This window comes from Rhinolophus sinicus, chromosome 1, assembly GCF_057876585.1.
Source record: "Rhinolophus sinicus isolate RSI-liver-muscle chromosome 1, RSI-T2T, whole genome shotgun sequence".
NCBI lineage: Eukaryota > Metazoa > Chordata > Mammalia > Chiroptera > Rhinolophidae > Rhinolophus > Rhinolophus sinicus.
The window spans coordinates 110,321,705-110,342,501 of NC_142501.1; the positions used below are offsets into that span (position 1 = coordinate 110,321,705).

The following is a 20,797-nucleotide window of genomic DNA, read 5'->3' on the forward strand; positions in this document are numbered from 1 at the left end:
TCAGAGAAGAGGAATGCAAAAGATGGCACCAAACAGATAATAATAGTAAAAACACAAAGAGTAACAATACCTATTATTGTTATACATCTTTAGCAAAAGAAAAGAGAAAAAAAAACTCAAAGCGTAATCAAACGCCATCATTGTAAACTATGGTGAATCAATTAAAATGGAAGGGAATCACAGGCAAATGCTTCCAGTAGAAAATGTAGAATACCTTTCCACTGATGATTTTTAGTTGTCAGGACAAGTGAGACCCAAACAGCAGACAGAATGGTCCCAGCATGCTTGTTGCCTTTTTTTGTTTGCACAGTAGCTGTCAATTCCAGGCTTGCAGGTAGTGGAACCCAGCGGGAAGAAGGGGCGGGACCCGACAAGGCAGCCTGAACTGAGAGCAAATTTAAATTACTGAGCCTTTTTTCCCCTTTTTTATTTTTCTACTCTGCGACAAACTGAAGATTCCAGCACGCTAATTTAACCACCCTGCTTTTTCTTCTTTGCTTTTTTTTCCCCCTGCTTCCAGGATAATTAAAAGAGAAACCTGTAAAGGCAGCATTCCTGTGAGCGAGTTGGTGCTGCAACGTGCTGGTAAGAAAACGAATTTAATTTTTTTAGATCTTTTCTTTTTTTGCTTTTCCTTTTTTAAAAGAGCTGAAGGCTTTGTCTGTCTAATGCAGTCATAAGCGTGGCTTCCCTGCCGTGAGGGGTTAGCATGTAATGAAAAGGTGTAATTGCCTGATATATGACCTCCGCGTCATACTTAGAATGGGTAATAGCAGCATTCCTGGGTACCCTGATGATGCTTCTCTCTGCGAATTGACTAGTCACCCAGTTGCAACAGGGCTAAGATTGTCGCACTACGGCAATGAGTTGTTCGTTTCAGGTTGGTGTTTCAGTGTCCTGTCAGGGAGAATTCTTAAGTTGTCCAAGTTACTCGTTTGCACGGGTGTTATAGGCTTTAATAGGTTCATGACAGACCATAACTGCTCTGTTGTTTACTCACCAAACAGGAAACACAATGATGAAACTTTTTTTTTTAAAGTAACACTGTAATTATCATAGACTTCCTGAGTCCATATAATGAAACGGACTAAAGTGAGGGCTGAGTAAAGTTATTTTAATCCCTTTCATCTGAAACCAGTCAGGAGTTCATTAGACAGTTGTGGAAAGCCAAGATCATTCCGGGACCTTGAACTTGAGATGCTAACTTTATTCTTTAAAGGGACAAATTTTAATTCAACAAGTTACTTCTGTATCGCTGCCCGGGACTTGTGCTAACGATGTTCTTGCCCAGTATTCTGTTATGGAGACAAACTGAAGCTAGGTGGTGTACATTTTCAGCAACCACCTATTCTCGCTGCCATTAGAACTGATCAGCTCATTTAAGACACATTTCAAAATGCATGACTGTTGACAATGACATAAAGTTCTCCAGATTAAATCTATAATCAATGTACTTCTATTCCTTCTGTGCATGTGAATTTTGTTGATGTCAATTTGCAACTAGGGTCGGTACATTTTAGACTGCATTTTGATATTATAAAGGGAAGAAAACATAGAAATTATGTCCTTCTTGCAAACCAAATGTGACATTTGAGACTATATCTGTGTGGCAAACTTTTTTTGAGCTTACCCAGATCCTAGCCTCTGAAGCTAGAAACATGGAAAGGCTTATTATGCTTGTCAATGAGTCTGCTTAGATTTGGGTCAACAACCTTAGGAACAAAAATTTTCTCTTTTTTTCTTTTTTTTTTTTATTCTTTGACCTGAAAAACACATATTAAATATCAAGGGATATTTTCTGCTGTTCTTCACTGTTATTTATAAACTGTGGTAGTTTTTGTTTTTGTTTGTTCTGGGGTTTTATTGGATAAGTAAAAATGTAATGGGAGACAGTCAAAAAGAGAAGGTCCAGTTGTCCATTAGGACCTTTTTCTAAAGAAAAACTCTCCTACGAAAGTTTGTATTGGATGCCATTTGCATCTGATAGAGAAGGTGGCATTTCATACACTGGGAACATTTGGTTTCTAGTCTCTGTAGCTATTCTTTCTAATTGTGTCATTTTCACATTTAACAGCTCTGAACTGTGACCCCACCCCCTTGGGTCCTCACCGATGCCCCCCAGATCACTTGAAATGTCTAAAAGGACCTTGGAGCATTAGAAAATGTCAATTGTTAGAATAATTTCTACCTCATACAACAAGAGATAATACTATGGATTTAATGGTTCATTTTTTTTAAACCTGTTTTTATCTACCAGTAACTGTCTATTAGGGACATTTCAGTTATAATTGGAATAAATTGTTGCCCAGTAACAAGCAAGTAACTCTGAAGCTACTTTCCATCGAATCAGTGACTAGAAATAGCTACAAAGAGCTAAATGCAAGTCAAACCGCAGCACTTGCTTTTATTTTTCTAAAGATTCATTTCTTTATAATTTTACCGTTGTACTTAAATTCTTAAAAGTTTTACTCCAGGTGCCTCTTCTGAGACTTTCTAATTGACCAGAATCCCATTTGTGAAGAATAAAAACCGAAAGACCTTTAAAAAAAAACACAAAAAACTCTTTCTGATTCAAAATAAGAATGAGAGGATAAGCAGAACCTCTCAGACTAGGAGTGTTAACAAGAGTCTGGGCTAGCAATACCATTATGTGTGAAGAACTGCTATCATCTCTTGCAGAATGTAATGTGAAATTATGGGTTTCACTATAGGACTCTGTCATTTGAACTAGTAATCAGTTCATAATTCTATAGATTGCTGCAGTTAAAATGATGCTCGCCCCCATTAATAAAATACTGAATAACACTGAAATTACTTTGGTGAGATTTTACCCTATTTTTTTTTCAATACAAAAAGAACCAGGAATAACCCCAAATTCTGATATCTAAGCATGAAGAATACCAGAATGTCTTTTCTTCCACCTCACTGAAGTGCTATGACATTACAATTTCAAAAGCAAAATTCTTTCACAATAGTTCTGCATATGCCATTTAGCTCTTACGACGTTTGGGATTAGTTTTCACCTTGTAATTGTACAAGTGTTGAAATAGAAAATACCTTATGGAGAGAGTAAACACTGTCATTTTACACACAGACATACAAACAGACAAAATAATATATCAGACAGTAATGCTTTCTGATAATATAACATTGGACATTTGTTGAACTCATTATAAATGTCTACTGGGTATCAATCATGTTAGGATCTATGGGAAACTGAAAAATGAAAAAGTCATATATTGGTCATCAGGGGAATTACCAAGTAGTAGAAGTTCAACTAGTAAACTAGAAAGTGTAATTTGATTAATTAGCCGATGATGAACTTAGCATTGTGTTAGGCTCTCGGGATCAAGAAAAATTATAACATATTGTTTCTGACCTCTTGGAACCGGCGTATTCTTTATTATATTAATATTTTCCACATTTGCTTCAGTTCCTTTTCTGTAGTCATGTATGTGTTTTCTCTTTCTTGCATTTTTTCAAAAATTATTATTATCGATACAAATAGTCTTAATATCTGTGTTTTTATTCATTGTGAAAGAAAAGAAAAGAAGCAAGAAGCACTTATTTCAATATCAGGAAATATCAATGCTAATCTGTAAATACCCACTGACTTTGTTCCTCAATCTTAGGCCTCTGTCTCCCCATCTTTACAAAAAGGAAATGGCTGCATCCAATAGTAGAATTTTTGGATTCCTCCTAGTTGACGATGGGTAACTTTCAAGGAAGAGAGGAAGGAATGTTACTTATGGCAGGTGTGGTCTAGTGGTTTAAACAAAATACAAGAGAATTATCCATGAAGAAAGTACAAGTTCTAGCCTCTGGAATTGTGCTGAGTTGGTCTGTTGTTATACAAATACCTTGATTTCATATACTCTTCTCTCTTTGTTGCCATGGTAGTGCTTACAAGACTAGAGAGAAACTGCAACAGAACAGTAAGTGTATATGTATAAAGAATGCTGTTCTGACATCTATTGAGATGCTTCCACATGTGACCCAAGAAAAAAAAGGGAGTGTCTCTCTCCTTAAAACTAAAATGTATAGCAGTGCTTTTCTTTTCTTTAATTGATGTAACGTTGGTTAATAACATTATATATTATAAATTTCAGTTATGCAAAATTATAATTTGATATCTGTATACTCTATTTTGTTCCAACACCAAAAGTCTAGTTCCCATCCATTACTATATATTTGACCCCCTTTACCCATTTCAACCTCTCCTCACCTCCCTTCCCCTCTGGTAACCACCATTCTGTTGTATCTGAATTTGTTTTTGTTTTGCTTGTTTATTTCTTTCCTTTTATGTTTGTTTGTTTTATATCCCACATATGAGTGAAATCCTATTGTTTTTTGTCTTTTTCTGCCTGACTTATTTCACTCCACATAATTCCCTCAAGATCCTTCCATGTTGTTGAAAATGGCAATATTTTATCTTTTTGATGGCAGAGTAGTATTCTAAGCAATGCTTTTCTTAAACACATAAAAACATTTTTATGTGTATGTATGTTAGTATCTACCCCTGACACATTAGAGTAATGAAATATTTTTTAAAAAGTCACAGTTTACAACCTATACATTAATAATATAAATTATATTATAAATGTAAATTTAGAATGTTTCTAATACCTAGTTCTAAAATTTTCTAATGTATCCATCTCTATTACCTGAGTGCATATATAAATACTTAGTTTTACTAAATCTCAGAATCCTTTTGTTTTCTTCCTGCCTCCCTGATTTCCTATTGTTTTTATAAAAAAGAAGATGGAGAGATACATGGGATACATATACATGAGAAACTACATTTTTTTCTTTATTCCCATCAAAATATTAATTAATTGTTTAGAAACCCTTGTTGGTGGGAGGAGGCAGAGAGATTTGCTGTTCCTAGGTTACTTCTGTTGGAAGAGGAGCAAGACGGAAGGACCTGTGATTTCTTCATTCATTCATTTATTCATTCAAAATTTCTTCTTATATGTCAGTTCTATAAAAGGCATTGATAGACACTAATTAAAGAAACATATATGGTTCTGTCCTGAAGAACCTTAAACTGTAAGACATTTTTAAACAAATGGTCACAAAATAAATAGTTACAAGTGGTGTTAAGTACTATAAAGGAAAAAGTCAAGTGTGGGATAGAAACTGGAGAGGAGACTAGTTAAAGTTGGTGGGCTCAGGGAAAGCTGTTTTAACCCAAAGACATAGCTGTTAATTCTTTCTAAAATTAGAAAAATATGTATACATATTTCTATTTTCTCATGTTTTTGGGTAGTGCAGTTAAGGAAGTTCTTTACTTACCTGGATTATTATAATAACTTCCTAACTGGCCCCATGCTTCCACGACAGTCTCTTCTTAATACAGCAGCCTGAATGATCCATTAGAAAGAGAAATCAGATTATGTCACTCTTCTAGTCAAACCACTGAAAAAAAGATGCCTTAGCAACTAGTAACAATGGTTGCCTCCAGAAAAGGAAACAGGATTCCTGGGACGCAGGGGTGAGAGAAAGGCTTGCATTTACTCCATACCCTTTTGCACCTTTGAAATTTGAAAATATTTCTGTATTACCAAATGATTAAATAAATGATTTTAAATTAATTGACATTTATAAAATCTCTTCAATGCTTTTTATTTCATTCAGAGAAAAAGTCAACTTCTTATAAGGGCATTCAATGGCTATACAAGTGTGAGTATGTAATTTTTCAGTTAAACCTGGATACTTTTGAGAGTGCAGGGCGATAATAATTATGATGAGACAGACAATATAAAATAAGGTAGTCCATGGCCAACAAGAATATACCTAACCCTGTACATCTCCCTGACCCCCTTACCGTACTCCTAATAACACCTGTATTCCAGCCACGCTCGTGGACTTATGCACAGAGCACACTAGGTATGCGCTCACCTCAGAACCTTTGCACTTACTCTCCTCTAGACCTGGATCATTCTTCTCGATAGCCATATGAATTCCTTGCTTACTTCTTTCATGCTTTGCACAAATATCACGGTCTCTGCCCACCCTATTTATAAGTACAATTCGCCCTAACCTTCCCTGGTTTATTTATCCCCATAGAACACATCACCTTCTAATATAGTATGTCATTCACTTTGTAATTTGTTCATTATTGGACTCTCTCAATTAAAATAGATGTTTTATGAAGGCAGACAGTTTGTTCTGTTTACTGATGAATTCCTAGCATGTAGGTAGACCCATCACATAACAGGTACTCAGTAAATATTTGTTTAATGAATGTTGGATGCTATCAAAAATGTTGATATCATCCTAATCAATAGACTTAGGGGTATGTTCCATGCTGGATTCCGGAAGCTGGGTCTGAGTGCAGAAGTGCAAGAAATTGTCCCAGAGTTGTGGGGAATGTCAGAAACAGAAAAGGCCTAAAACAAATAGAAGACCCCAATAAGTATCAATTCTAATGATACAGATGAAGATACAGAGATACAGAGGCATAAGACATAATCCGAGGTGATAAAATGCAATGATGGGTTTCTGGCAAATGAGGACAGTAATGGAGAGACTTCTGATGTTCTATCTCTGTACGGAATATATTGGAATGTGGGCTCTATCATCTGGAATAAGTTAGATCTTTCTTACACTTAACTGTGGCTTCGCTCAGATCTCTGGAAGACTTTCTTAAGGAACTGTAGTTGACTTGAATAGTCATGAGCTGATCTAATAAGTGATGGCCATCTAAAACAAAGTGATGTTCTAAGAAATTGGGAAGCATTTTACTGAAGATACTTTTAAAACCACATTGTACAGTATGACATTTTCTGTGTACTTTTTAAAGTAGCATTTGATTACCTATTTGTACTTTCTAATCCCTTCACCTTCTCCCCTATCCTCAAGCCCCCGTCCCGTCTAGCAACCATCAGTTTTAAATCTGTATCTCTGAGACTATTGCTGTTTTGCTTGCTCATTTATTCTGCTCTTTAGAGTCCACATATAAGTGAGATCATATGGTTCTCGTCTTTCTCAGTCTGATTTATTTCACTTAGTATAATATTCTGTAGGTCCATCCATGTTGTTGCAAATGGTAAGATTTCGTTCTTTTTTATAGCGCAGTAATACTCCATTGTATAAATGTACCACCATTTCTTTATTCAGTCATCTATTGATGAGCATTTCTGTTGTTTCCACATCTTGGCTATTGTGCATAGTGCTGCAATAAACATAGGGGTGCTAGATGGGCACTGGGCTTATCAGGGGGATCACTTTATAGATTGTGTAGATGCCTGACCACTGCGCTGTACAGCTGAAGCTGAAGAGTAGAATAATATTGAATGTCACCTATAATTAAATATATACGTATATATTCAATATATAAATATTTATATTTATATGCTGATATATGGTCATGGGATATAAAGTACAGCATAGGGAATACAGTCAATGGTACTGTAACAGCTATGTACGGTGTGGGGTGGGTAGTAGACTTGGGGGGTTATCACTTTGTGAGGGGGGTAAATGTCTAATCATTATGTTGTTCTGTACACCTGAAACTAATATAATAAAAACAGAGAAAAAAACTCACAGAACTGTATATTTAAGATGAATTTTACTATATGTACATTAAACCTCAATAAGATCTAACTAAAAAGAAAAACAAATATATAAATCAACAAACAGCAAAAACAATAATAAAAATAAAGTAACACTTGAGCGGTACGTTCAGCATTCCTGAGGATCTACTTCATGGGATGATGTAAACCGGCCATGGAGAAATGGACAAAACAAGTTCTTTTTTCATCTTTGATTCTACTGTATTTGTATATTAAAACACCCCTTTGTTTTGCAGATGATATTAAAGGGAGGTAATGCTCTCTGAATATTCATCTCTTTAAAAGGTGATTATGAGAAAACAAAGGTGATGGCTTGCTTTTACTGGCCAGGAGATACTTTGCAGAGGTACAATTTTCTAACTATTTTTATTACGCTAGGCCTATTATCTATCTAACCCATTTAATTGAGGGTTGGAGATGAATCCCAAAAAATCTTTTTGAAAGGTATTTGGTAAGGATTTTAATCAACTAAATTGATTTGTAATTTGCATACAACACACTACACCCATGGTAGGTGCACAATTTGATGAGTTTTCACCAGTGTGTACACCTGTAAAACCACCACAGCAACCAAGATACATTTCCACCCATACAAAAGTTTCCTTCTGTCACTTTGTGTCAGCCCTATCCTCCACACCTAGCCTTTAGGCAAACACCAATTTGTTTTTTGTCACAATAGATTAATTTACATTTCATAAACTTCTGTGTAAATGGAGTCATACCTACATTTACTCTTTTGTGTCCGACTTCTTTCACTCAGCGTAATGCTTTGAAATTCGTGCATTTAGTACATCAGAAGACTTTTTATTGCTGAGTGGCATTCTATTGCATGAATATGCCACTACTTGTTTATCCATTCACCTGTCGATGGACCTTTGAGTGCTTTTTTTAATTAGGGAGCTGTTATGAGCAAAGCTGTTGGAACATTCATATTCAAGGCTGTATGTGGACATAGGTGGTGTTTTCTCTCAGGTAAATACCTAGAAGTGAAAATGCTGGCTCTTATATGATAGATGTATGTTTAATTTCATAAGGAAAAATCAAGCAGTTTTCCAAAATGTGAAATTTTGTGCTTCCACAGGAATATAAGATAGTTCCAGTTGTTGAACATCTTCACCAGTTGTTGGTATTGCCAATCTTTTCCATTTTAATCATCCTGATGGGTATGTGGTGATAGTTCACTGTGGTTTTAATCACTGTTCCCCTGAGAAGTAATGATGTTGAAAAACTGTTCATGTATTTATTGCCTTATCATGAAGTATCTGTTCAAATTTTTAGTCCATTTTTTATTGTGCTATGTGTTCTCTTAATATTAAGTTGTAGGAGTTATTTTCATACGTTTTTCTTTTATGGTTCATAAATTTTACTTTCTCTGTAATAAAACTTTGCCTATCTGAAATTTTTTCACCTATGTTTTCCCTTATAAGTTTTATCATTTTAGTTTTCATTTTAATTTCTATGTTTGGTACAAGGTAAAAAAATAAGATTCCTTTTCTTTTAATATATGATTATCCATTACTGAAAAACTTACTCTTTCTCCTTTTAATTACATTGGACTATTTGCCAAAAAACAATTGACCATAGATGTGTCTATTGTTTTCTGGAATCTCTATTCTGTACCATTTAGTTGTATATCTATGCTTTACCTAATTCCACAGTGTGTTGACTACCCTAGCTAATAAGTCTTGAAAACAGACAGTGTAAGTTCTCCAACTTTGCTTTTCTTTTTCAAAAAAGTTTGGCTAATCTAAGTTGTTCTCATTTCCATACACATTTTAGAACTGGCTTGTAAACATTTTCTCCAAATAAAAGGCTGCTGAAATTTTTATTAGAGTCTCATTGAATATACAATTCCATTTGTAGAAGAACTGGCATTTTAACTACATTGAGTCTTCCATCCATAAACATTTATTTAGTTGCTCTCCATTAATTTCTTTATTCCTTAGTTTCAGCGACGGATTGTAGTTTTGAATATTCAAGTATTTCACCATTTTTGTTAACTTTGTCCCTAAATATATAATGTATTTGGATGTTATTGAAGTGGAATTGTATTTTTTATTTCATTTTCAGACTTTTGTCACTGTTATATATAAATACTATTGGTTTATGTACACTGACCTCCTACACTGCTATCTTGACAAATTCCTTTATTCATTGTAGTGGGTATTTTTTACATATATGTTTCTTAGGATTTTAAAATACACTATCAACTTTGATCAAAATACTTCATCCTTTCCAATCTGTATTTTTTTTTTTTTACCCCTTTTCTTAACTGATTGAATTAGCTAGGATTTTCAATAAAATGTTGAATAGAAGTAGTAAGCATAAATATCCTTGATTGGTTCCCAATCTTGGGGGAGAACATTCAGTCTTTCACCCCAGAGTATGATTTTAATTGTAGGTTTTTCATGCATACCCTTAAACTAGGACAAGAAAGCTCCTTTCTAGTCCTAGTTTGCTGAGAGTTTTTTACAATAAAAGGGTTTTGTCCTTTTATATACTGAGGATTTATTTGCTCATATCTTACCTAAGGATTTTTGTGTCTCTGTTTCTGAGAGATACTGATTGGCACCTTTCATTTCTTGTAAGAACTTTGTCTAGTGTGCTCTCAGTGTAATACTGATCTCATAAAACTGATTAGGAAGTATTCCTTACTGTTTTACTTTCTGACAGATTTTGTGTAGGATTAATTTTGGGTTTTTTGTTTTGTCTTTCCTTCCTTAAATGTTTGATAGAATATTATCAGTAAGTTTTCTTGGCCTGGAGTTGTCTTTATGGGAAGACTGTTAGTTAATAAATTCAATTTCATTCATAGATACAGTTATTTAAATTTTCTGTTTCCTCTTACATTAGCTTTGGTCATTTGTGTTATTCAAGGGATTTGTATATTTCATCTGAGTCATCACAATCATTGCATTAAATGTACATCATATTCCCTTATCCTCTCAACATTATAGGGTCTTAGTAGTATCTCCTCTTTCTTTCTTAATATTAGTATTTTGTGTTTTCATCTCTTTTATAAAAAAAAATCAATGTATTAGTTTTCTACTTCTGCTACAGCAAATTGCTACAAATTCAGTGGCTTAAACAATACAAGTTTATCACTTTGTAATTCTGTACGTCATATATCTGACCCCACTCTCACAAAGCTAAAGTCAGAGTGTTAGCAGAGTCACGTTTACTTCAGGAGGCTCTGGAGGAGGCTCCATTTCTTCACTCATTTGGATCGTTGGCAACATTCAATTCCTTGTGGTTGTAGGACTGAGATTCCTATTTCTTTTCTGGTTATTTTGGACAGTAATTCCCACCTTCTAAAAGTGACTCACATTCCTTGGCTTTTGGACATTTTCCACAATCTTCAAGCCAGAAATCGTGGGTCAAGTCACTCTTACACTTAAAATCCCCTTCCTTCTTCTTCCATCTCATCTTTTTAACCCAACTGCCAAAGGTTCTCCACTTTTAGGTCCCCATGTGATAAAACTGGGCCCACCTACATATTCTAGAATAATTTCTTCATGTCAAGGTCCATACCATGAATCCATTCATCACATGTGCAAAGTTTATCTTGCCATCTAATGTCACATTTTTATAGGCTCCAGGGATTAAAGATAGAATCTTTGGGGGGGTCCATTTTTCTGCCTTCTGTTCAAGAGGCTTACATAATTGATTTGAGCCTTTTCCTCTTTTCCTAATATATACCTCTAAAACAATAAATGTGGTGGTTTCCCCCTAACCACCACATTAGCTGTATCCAAAAATTTTTAATTAATTTTATTTTTCTTATTACTTCGTTGAAAATAATTTTAACTTCTTTGTGTGTGACTGCTTCTTTTTCCCCTTTTCTTTTTTTAATTTTGAAAAGTGTGTTATTTAATTTCCAGATACTTGGAACTTTTTTATATGTATTGTTGTTGCTGATATCTAATTTAATTTCATTCTGGTCAGAGAATTAATTCAATAATATAATTTTTAAGTTTATGTCCAAACATATAGCTTTCCTTGGTGAAAATTCCATATATTCATAAAAAGAATGTGTGTTCTGCAGTTACTGGGTGCAGTGTTCTCTAATTGTCATTTGGGTTAGTAGTATTGTTCTCTTCTTGTATTTTCTTACTAATTGTTTATTTATTTGTTTTACCAGTTACTGAGGGTAGGGTAAATCTCCATCCATGATTGTAGATTTATCTATTTCTCCCCATTAGAGTCTCTTAGATTTTTGATCCATATATTTTAAATTTTTATTAGGTGTATATACACATATAATTGTTATATATTACTGTTGTGTTGACATTTTTCATCACGAAGCATCCCTCTTTTCTCACGTATTCTCTTTTGATTATTTTTTTCTTTCTTCCTTTCTTTTGTTTTAATCAGCTGTTTTTTCATTTTTATTTACTGGCTTTCTAGTTATATATCTCTGAATTATTACCCCATGGCAGCTTAGTAATTACAATATGCCTTTGAAATGTAATATTGTTAATATTGCAACATTACATTTCTATTCACCTTGTAAGCCATTATTGTCATATATATTACACTTGGATACATTATAAACTGATCAGTAAGTTGTATTTTATTTTGCTTTAAACAATCATTTTTCTTTTATAGAAATTAAGAGAAGGAAATATACTTATATAACTTGAATGCTTTTCTTTACATTATTTGTAATATTATATAATTCTGCTGGTATTTTCTCACTTTCTATTTATCTGAATGTTTTAATTTTATCTTTATTTTTTAAGTATACCTTCACAAAACATAGAATTTATTATTGACAGTGTCATTTCTCTTTCAGTACTTTTATTTTGTCATTCCAATATTACCTGGTCTCCATAATTTCTTAGAAAAAGCCATTAAATGATGGCATTTTTCACCTGTTATTCATGTGCATCTTTTCTCTGGCTGAGTTCAAAATTTTGTTATTTTTGGGTTTCAGCAATTTAACTACAATGTGTTTAGGAATGCTTTACTTTGTTTTAATCCTGTTTGAAGTTTATTAAGTTTCTTGTATCTGAATTAAATGTTTTCCACCAAATTTGGGGAAGATTCCATAGATATGTATAATGAATTTCTGCTCATTTCTCTCCCTCTCTTTTCTTGTTGGAAACTCCAATTACATGTATGATAGCCTGATTGATATTCTCCCACAGGTCTCTCAAGCTCTGTTCATCTTCCTTCAATCTTTTTTCTCTCTAACCTTCAACTTGGATAATTTGTGTTAATTCATCTTGAACATTACTGATACTTTATTCTGCTGTCACCGATCTGCTGTTGAGCCCATCTAATTAATTTTCAAAGTTTATTGAATTTTCAGTTGTCAAATTTCTATTTTTTTTCCTGTAAATGTCTTTCTCTTTTGAGATTGTCTTATCTTTTTACTCATTGACTTCATACTTTCTTTAATTCTTTGAACATTTTTATAATCACTGCTTTAAAGTTTTTATCTGCTAAATACAACACTGGACCACTGAGAGTGACTTTCTATTGACTATCTTTGTTATTGTTTATGATGGGTTGCACCTTCCTATGTCTGTGTATCTGATGATTTTTGGTTGTAAACTGGACATTAAAGATAATACATTGTTGTGACAGTATGTTCTGTTGTGTTCTGAGAATTGTGCTGTTTTATTGCAATATTCAATTAATCTGCCCAGACATGGACTGCAATATGTGTGTTCTCTGTAGTAGGCAGCTATGGATTTCTGGTATGTTCTTACGGCTTCCAAATGCTAGTTTTGTTAGTCTGACCCCTTAAAAGTTTCCCCTGTGCCTGTGTAATTTGGCAACTAGGGATCTGAACAAAGATTTTACGTATATTTCAGGGCTCGCTCTTCCTATGCTTTCTTTACTTCCAGGAATTTCTTCTAAATATAATTCTATGTCACATCCTTAGGATCTCACTTCTGACACTTCAAATCCCTGAGGATTCAGCTTTTTGCTGCTATGTTTTATGTATCTGGACAATGTACTAAGCTTAAAAAAGCAGCAATACTATATATCTTCACCCATGCATCTTTTATCTTTCGAAAGTTGATTCCTCCCTGGCCTCTTTCTGCTTCATTACCAGGCCTTATAGAATTTCCCCCCACCATGCATAGTTTATTTGTCAGCCAGTCACTGGGTTTTTGGTTTCATTCCTTCACAATTATCTTGTTCTCAAGACTTCTTTTTTTACATTCCCTGGTGCTTTGCCAGCCCTGAACTCTGATTTCTGTAAATGTTTATTGACAGCGCTGTGTTTTTCCACCACCGTTTTCCTCTGCCATAGCCATGGGGATTGGGAAATAAACTATTCTTACCCTTTATAATTATTTTTCCCCAAGAATAAGTGTCCCCCAGCCTTCATCTGTTTTTTGGATACATCCCAATGTCTCTAGAACTATAAGAGTCTTTTGAATGTTTTATCCATTTCTTATCATTGTTACCTGTAGGAGGGTTTGCACAACTGCTTAACTCCACTAACTTGACTGTAAGTTCCTTTTGTTGGTGAATGGATGTAGTTTCTCTTTCTGATATGTCACAGGGACTCTTTAAAAAGAAGGAAACAAACTATCCAGGGAGGTAGGACATTCTTTGACTTCTTCATGTATGTAAATTATAAACCTGCCCTTTGGTCATTACAGTCTCTTATAAAATGTTTACTATATTCACACATCACTCATTTGAAGAATTGGAAGCATTGAATTTTATGAAACAGTCTGTTAATGAAGAGTATTTTGTGAGATCATTGCCGTTGCACTTTTGGGTACTGTTGTGGTTTGTACTTTGTCCCCTGTGACGGGCCAGCCGCCACGAGTCGATCAGTACCTGAATGGGGGAGTGGGAATGAAATAAAAGACACACACAAATGCTAATGCGGCCGGTCTTCAGTCATGCTGAAGCCCTGAGTTTATTATCTCTAACCAATATATACAGTTTGAGTACGTGCAGTTAAACGAAGAAGATATGCATTATCTCAGCGAAAGTAAATCTTTCCAGCCTCAACTTTACTTTGACATAGAAGATACAAGGTCACTGAAACTCACAAAAGTAAATATCTCAAGGAGACAGAACCTACCAATTGTCCAGAAAGCCCTTAGTCTTCTGTGTCCGGGAACTGGCCATTTCCACCACATTCCTCAGCAGACGTTAGGCGCCTCTCAGATAAGGCAGAGGCAATGTTATGGGGGCAGAAACCGAGCCAGTCTGCAAGGTTCAGGGTTGCAAGAAACCATGGCTCCCCACAGTCCCCCCCACCCCACCCCACCCCAAAAATATATTGAGGTCTTAATCCCATTACCTTACTATATGACCTTATTGGAAACAGTCATTGCAGATGGAATTGGTAAAGTTAAAATGAGACCATCTTAGTTAAGGTAGGTCCCTTATTAAGTATGACCGGTATCCTTAAGAAGATAGTGATGTGAAGACAGAGACACACAGGGAGAACATCTTGTGACGATAAAGGCAGAGATTAGAGTTATGCAGCTGCAAGCCAACGAACATCAAAGATTATTGGCAAACCACCACAAGCTAGAAGGAGGCAAGAAAGGATTTCCTTACAGGTTACAGAAGGAACATAGCCCTGCTGACACCATGAGTTTGAACTTCTAGCCTCCAGAACTGTGAGAATAAATTACTGTTATTTTCAGCCACCCAGTTTGTTTTACTTTTTTTATAACAGACCTAGGAAACTAGTAAAAGTGTCATTGCTAGATATGCACTTTGCAGGTTTTAGTAAAGATACTCATTTAGTAAAGGTAGGCACTCTTCTAGGGAAAAGTCTTAATCATGAAATCTTGTTGAAGATTGTATATGCCACAATATGTTACAGAAATGTTTGGTTGTTCTTGCTGTTCATGAGACTTCTTTTTTAATGTAATTGTTATATAAGCCTATGTTTATCGATCATATTTATTATGCATCTCAAGGGGAATAATCATTCAGTCATTGAAGGGAAAACTGAGGCTCTTTATGGTAAATTATCTGTCCAGAGTTACGTACTAAGCTCTTGGAAGAACTGAAAAAAAAAGAGAGAGAGAGAGAAGCATGCCATTTTTCACTTGCAGTGTGTCCTCTAAAATACATGAGCCATTGAACATTAAATATGTGATATTTAATACTGATTAACAATTTTAAAATTCAACATATAAAAGGGAAAGAGTTTGAACTTAGGCTGAGGATTTTATCTTAAGAACAAATTTCTTTTGTATTATTTTAAATTTTGTAACAATGCTATGTTCTACAAGATTATCAAGGAAGAGCTCTCTGGGAAAGGTAACAGATTCTAGCATGATGGAAAGAGAAGTCATAGGATATTCTGGAAAATAGTATCCAATGGCCAAAGGCATATAAAATATAAAATAGCACTATGGAAAGAACAAGTGGAAAAGAGTGAGCTATCAGCATGACTGGAGCAGAATAGCAAGGAGAAGAATGGTAGAAAAGGAGAGAGGTCATGCCCCGTGAAAAGAAGTTGACAAACCTTTTCTGTAAATAACTGGGTAGTAAACATCTTAGGTTTTATTGGCGATAATATCTATGTAGCAACAACCCAGTTCTGCACTGTAGATGAATGAAGGCAGCCGTCGACAGTATGTAAATGAATAAACATGGCTGTGTTCCAGTAAAAGTTTATGGACACTGAAATTTGAATGATGTATAATGTTCAAGTGACAACCATTTTGAAATGTAAAACCATCCTAAGCCCACGGGCTGTAGAAAAACAGTATTTGCCACCCCTGCTGTGGGACATTGCAGGACATGTTGAAGATAGGCTAAAATTCTTTGCATGAGAGCAAGTCATCAGGAGGGTTTTGACCTGAGGCGTACAAAGATCCAATTTTTATTTTAAAAGATCATAGTGGCTGCTCTGTAGAGAATAACCTATTGGGGGAACACACATGGCAGCAAGGAGAATAGTTAGATTAGTCCTATAAGAGATGATGAGACAGGACAAGGATGTCAGTTCTGGATGTCTAACAGGGCACCCTGAGGACATAATTCAAAAGCAGATCTGAAAGTTTTCATCTGGGAATTGGGAATGGTGTCGCCATGGTAGAGGCCAAGAGGAGAGATGAAGAAGAAGAGGACTAAGATTTAAGGGCTGGAATGTCCAAAGGAATATTCCAGAAAAACAGTTCAGGAGGTTTCGTATTGGAAAGGACACTTATGAGCTATATTTTTTAACTCCTCCTTACAGTTACATTTCCAGAGCACTTTTCTATGAACACACAGTAATGACCACCTGATTTTGGTCGGGCACTTACTGCTATGCCCACTCTCAAAAGGAAGCAGCTGTACGTAAAAGATTTACAGAGCATGCTCAGAAGCATGCAGTGGGGCCTGTAGTCCTGTGCTCCCATGTTCTCTGAGACCTTGGGGACCATTTCTACCACACCTGTCTGTCTCTGCCTCACTCACATGTAGACATGTGACAAAGGCAACAGTATTGAGTTATCAATGTCACAAGTCAATTATTGGCAGAATTAAGCAAGCTCTTGTGTTTGGCCATTCAGAGAAAAAAACAACAGGAAAGTAATTTTCTCTTTTTGCTTCCAGATCACCTTTCAGGGTGGCATCATTATCTGAGAAGAAACAAAAATGAAGTTATATAATTTGAGGGTGTCTTTCTGGGAACAAGTGTAATTCAATCCATATCTGTGGGAAAAGGACAGAGAACCCATTGTTCTATAATATAATTAAAATATTCTTCCCCTACCTCAGAAGCTCGATATATGCTGTTCTTATAGATCATTTAAGGCCAGCTAAAAATGCTTCTGGTTACTTGTTAACACTTTGTTCAGGCCCTGTCGGTATTTTTTAATGCATAAGAGGCTTACCTTTTAAATAATGAATGCTTGCACTCCCAATTTTGTGCGGTTAAGATAAAGGATTGCATTTTTCTTTGAGTGGACATCGTCTTCCTTTTCTTCTTTTGTATGGTATTCCACTTTTAAGCTGTTTATCTTCTTCTTTTGTAGGGGTTTTGATAATTCTCTTTTATTTGTATACTGTTGCTTCTGAGTTACTTTGGCACCTGGTTCTACTACAGTTTGCTGCTTTCCAAACCAAGGCCTGCTGGGTTTTTGTGCTCTCTTGGATACCTGTTCTGAGGAAGAGAGTTGGTTAGCAAAGATCAGTAAGAAGCAATTGAAAAATACCTTAAGAAATTTCCTCAAACTCAAGAATGTCCTTGGCAAAATCCCATGATTTCAACTTGTTTCAATGCCAAACCATTCATGTTTATAAAGGAACATATTTTTTTTTTTTTTTTTTAACCCTACAGCTCTACTTTCTGATCTAAGTTTAATGCAACCCTGGTGCTCCTGATTATTTACCCAAAAGAGTTGAAAATGTATGTCTACACAAGAACCTGCACACAGATGTTACAGCATCTTTGTTCATAATTGTCAAATCTTTGAAGCAACCAAGATGCCCCTCAGGAAGTGAATGGATAAATAATACACTGTGGCCCATCCAAACAATGGAATACTATTCAGCTCTAAAAATATATGAGCTATCAAGCCATGAAAAGACATGGAGGGACTTTAAATGCAAATTACTAAGTGAAAGAAGCCGATCTGAAAATGCTACTCAGTGAGTGAGTCCAACTATATGACATTCCAGAAAAGGCAAAACTAGAGAGATAGTAAAAATATCAGTTGCTGCCAGAGGTGGGAGAGGAAGGGATGGGTAGGCAGAGCACAGAAGATTTCTAGAACAGTGAAACTACTCCCTAGGATGCTATAAATGGCTGTAGTGGTAGATACATGTCATATGAATTTAACCAAACCCATAGAATACACAGCACCAAGAGTAACCCCTAATGTAAACTGTGGACTCTAGGTGATGATTTTGTGTCAATGTAGGTTCACTGATTGTAACAAACGTACCACTCTGGTGGAGGATGATGACAGTGGGAGAAGGAGGCTGTGGGTGTGGGGAGGACAGGGGCTGTGTGGAAAATCAACATTCCTTCCTCTTACTTTTGCTGTGAACCTAAAACTGCTCTAAACAATTCAATCTTTAAAAATATAAAATTGTTAGAGGTAATGGATAACTAAAATTACAACTCTGCCCTGACTAAGTTAGTGCTTCCTCTGATTTACAGGGCTTTTGTGTGACTGCTAAAATATAATGGGTGAGTCCAGAAATATCTCATTTTTGTGGTTGCCCAAGTCATATTCACAGCTAAGTAGGTAGAGAAAATGGAAATACGTGGTGGGCATTCAGACATCCAAAATTTTGGAGGTAATCCTTTCTTAATTAAACCTCTCATCAATCACATTTGCATCCCCACCATATCATATTTTCTTGACTCAACAATTTTCTAGGGAGATGATTATCCTTACGTAATATCTCTCAGAAGTAAATATGATTAACGACCCGTATCTTGTTCTGGTGTGGGCCTTGAGCTAAAAGCGTTTTTACGTTTTTAAGGGTTGTAATTATATATATATGAATGATATGCAAGATGGAAGAAGAGAAGAAAGGAAGGCAGTGAGAAAGGAAGGAGGGAGGAAGGTAGAGGAAGTAGGAGGACAGGGAAGAGGAGAGAGAAATATGAGACAGAAACTGGATGTCCCACCACTTCTCGTTATTATCTGGCTCTTGATAAAACGTCTGCCAACCCCTGAACCATATGAGTTAAACTATTTTAGACACTATAGTATAGAATCTTTCCATGCCTCATATTATTTTAGTAAGAATATTAATAAATGTTCCCCAAGAAAAATAGATTCTGCATATAATGTGGCGGGTTATTTATGTCCTGAGAGTATCTGTAACATAACTTAATACCATGGACATAAGATTCTTTCAGAAGTTGTTTTGACTCACTGTTCTTATGGTTGAGTCATTCCCAAATATCAGGTAGAAATACAGTGGTACCTCGGTTTTTTAATGTAATCCACGAGCTCTGAAACATTTGAAAACAGCCGACAGCTGGGCCTCAGGATCTTGCACTCAGCAGAAACTGTGTGATATGTTGGACTTCTGAGTCATGTTCGAAAGCGAAGCATTTACTTCCGGGTTTACAGTGTTCATGAACCAAAATGTTCGTCAACGGAGACGTTCGAAAACCGAGGTACCCAGGTACCAGTTTTCACCCTTCAAGGAGAAAGATGGCCATCGGGTTTTCTATCCTTTGTCTGATCAATAGAAGAGTATGTTCCGCGGCATGTAAATTGCTTTTGTCAGCAAGTAAGCCAAGACTTGGATGGAAAAACTGTAGACACCAATGCTATTTAGTTCTCAATTACATTATGGGTTTCTATCCACCAAAATGTGGAATGTGGCTAATGGTAGGCTGTGTTTATTTATTAAAGCTTACAATTGCAGTTACACGTTGTCAGTATAAAATAGTATATTACCCATTTTGTACCTTTGATTTGCATCTACTGAGATTCAAATGTTTACCGAAAGATTCACTGAGGAGGAAGGACCTAATATATGCATTTCTCTTTATAGCATCTAATGCAGTTGGGGCATCGTTACTATATCTATTTTTAGATGGAAAAAAAATCACTTATAGAAGATAAAGCCCTCTCTAAATTTGGCAAATCTAAAAATAGAGTTGTATAGTGATTAGAGGAAAATAATTTTTCAGTTTTATTTGGACTCACCATGAATGTAGTGCATGAGAGAGAATTCTAAATAAATTATTAAATCAGAATGACAGAAGTGACTGCCATGCAGGGACAGTGGTTATAAGAAGTCAGCAGCTCATGAACACAAGTGACCATGCTTTGCTTCAGTCTCGGATTTTGATGGAAACAGACCTCTATCATTTATGACTGGGACAGTTTCAGCTTTAAAAACATTCACAATGAAGTGTTAATTACTGGCAGCAGCTGAATATTTTATCTAGTTTGGGAGCAATAAGAGGGTAGGAGCACAGGAATAGGTTATAGTAATTAGTTCTGTTTGGTATGGTTTGGCAAAACTGGAAGGATTTCTTAAACCGTTTATACCCTGCTCCTTGCCCAAGACCCCTGCCCCTTCAGCATCTCATTGGCAAGCCACTGGGGCAGCAGCAATTTTTTACATAGTTTCCGTTCTCTTCCAACAAGGACTGCCTCTCACATTCTGAAATGGATGTAGAAGTCAAGAGGTGTCCTCTTTCTACACTTCCCTCAGTCTCTATTAGAGACGATTCACCCAGATTGATTCATAAACCGCATGAAAGTGCAGGCAGGAATGACATTAGAATCGCAGTTACTTCATCAATGTGTCTGTAA

General features: G+C 35.6%; 1 protein-coding gene across 2 annotated transcripts in view; it reads left to right on the forward strand.

Moving 5' to 3' along the window:
- The first annotated feature begins 416 nt into the window (after positions 1-416).
- The window catches only part of CELF2 (CUGBP Elav-like family member 2), a 790,463-nt gene continuing 770,082 nt past the window's right edge, over positions 417-20,797 (forward strand). The window contains exon 1 of one of the 2 annotated variants that reach the window (XM_019738197.3): positions 417-585. The gene's annotated coding sequence lies outside the window, so the exon portion shown is untranslated. The remainder of the gene's footprint in view (positions 586-20,797) is intronic. The other variant, XM_019738201.3, reaches the window with a different exon arrangement.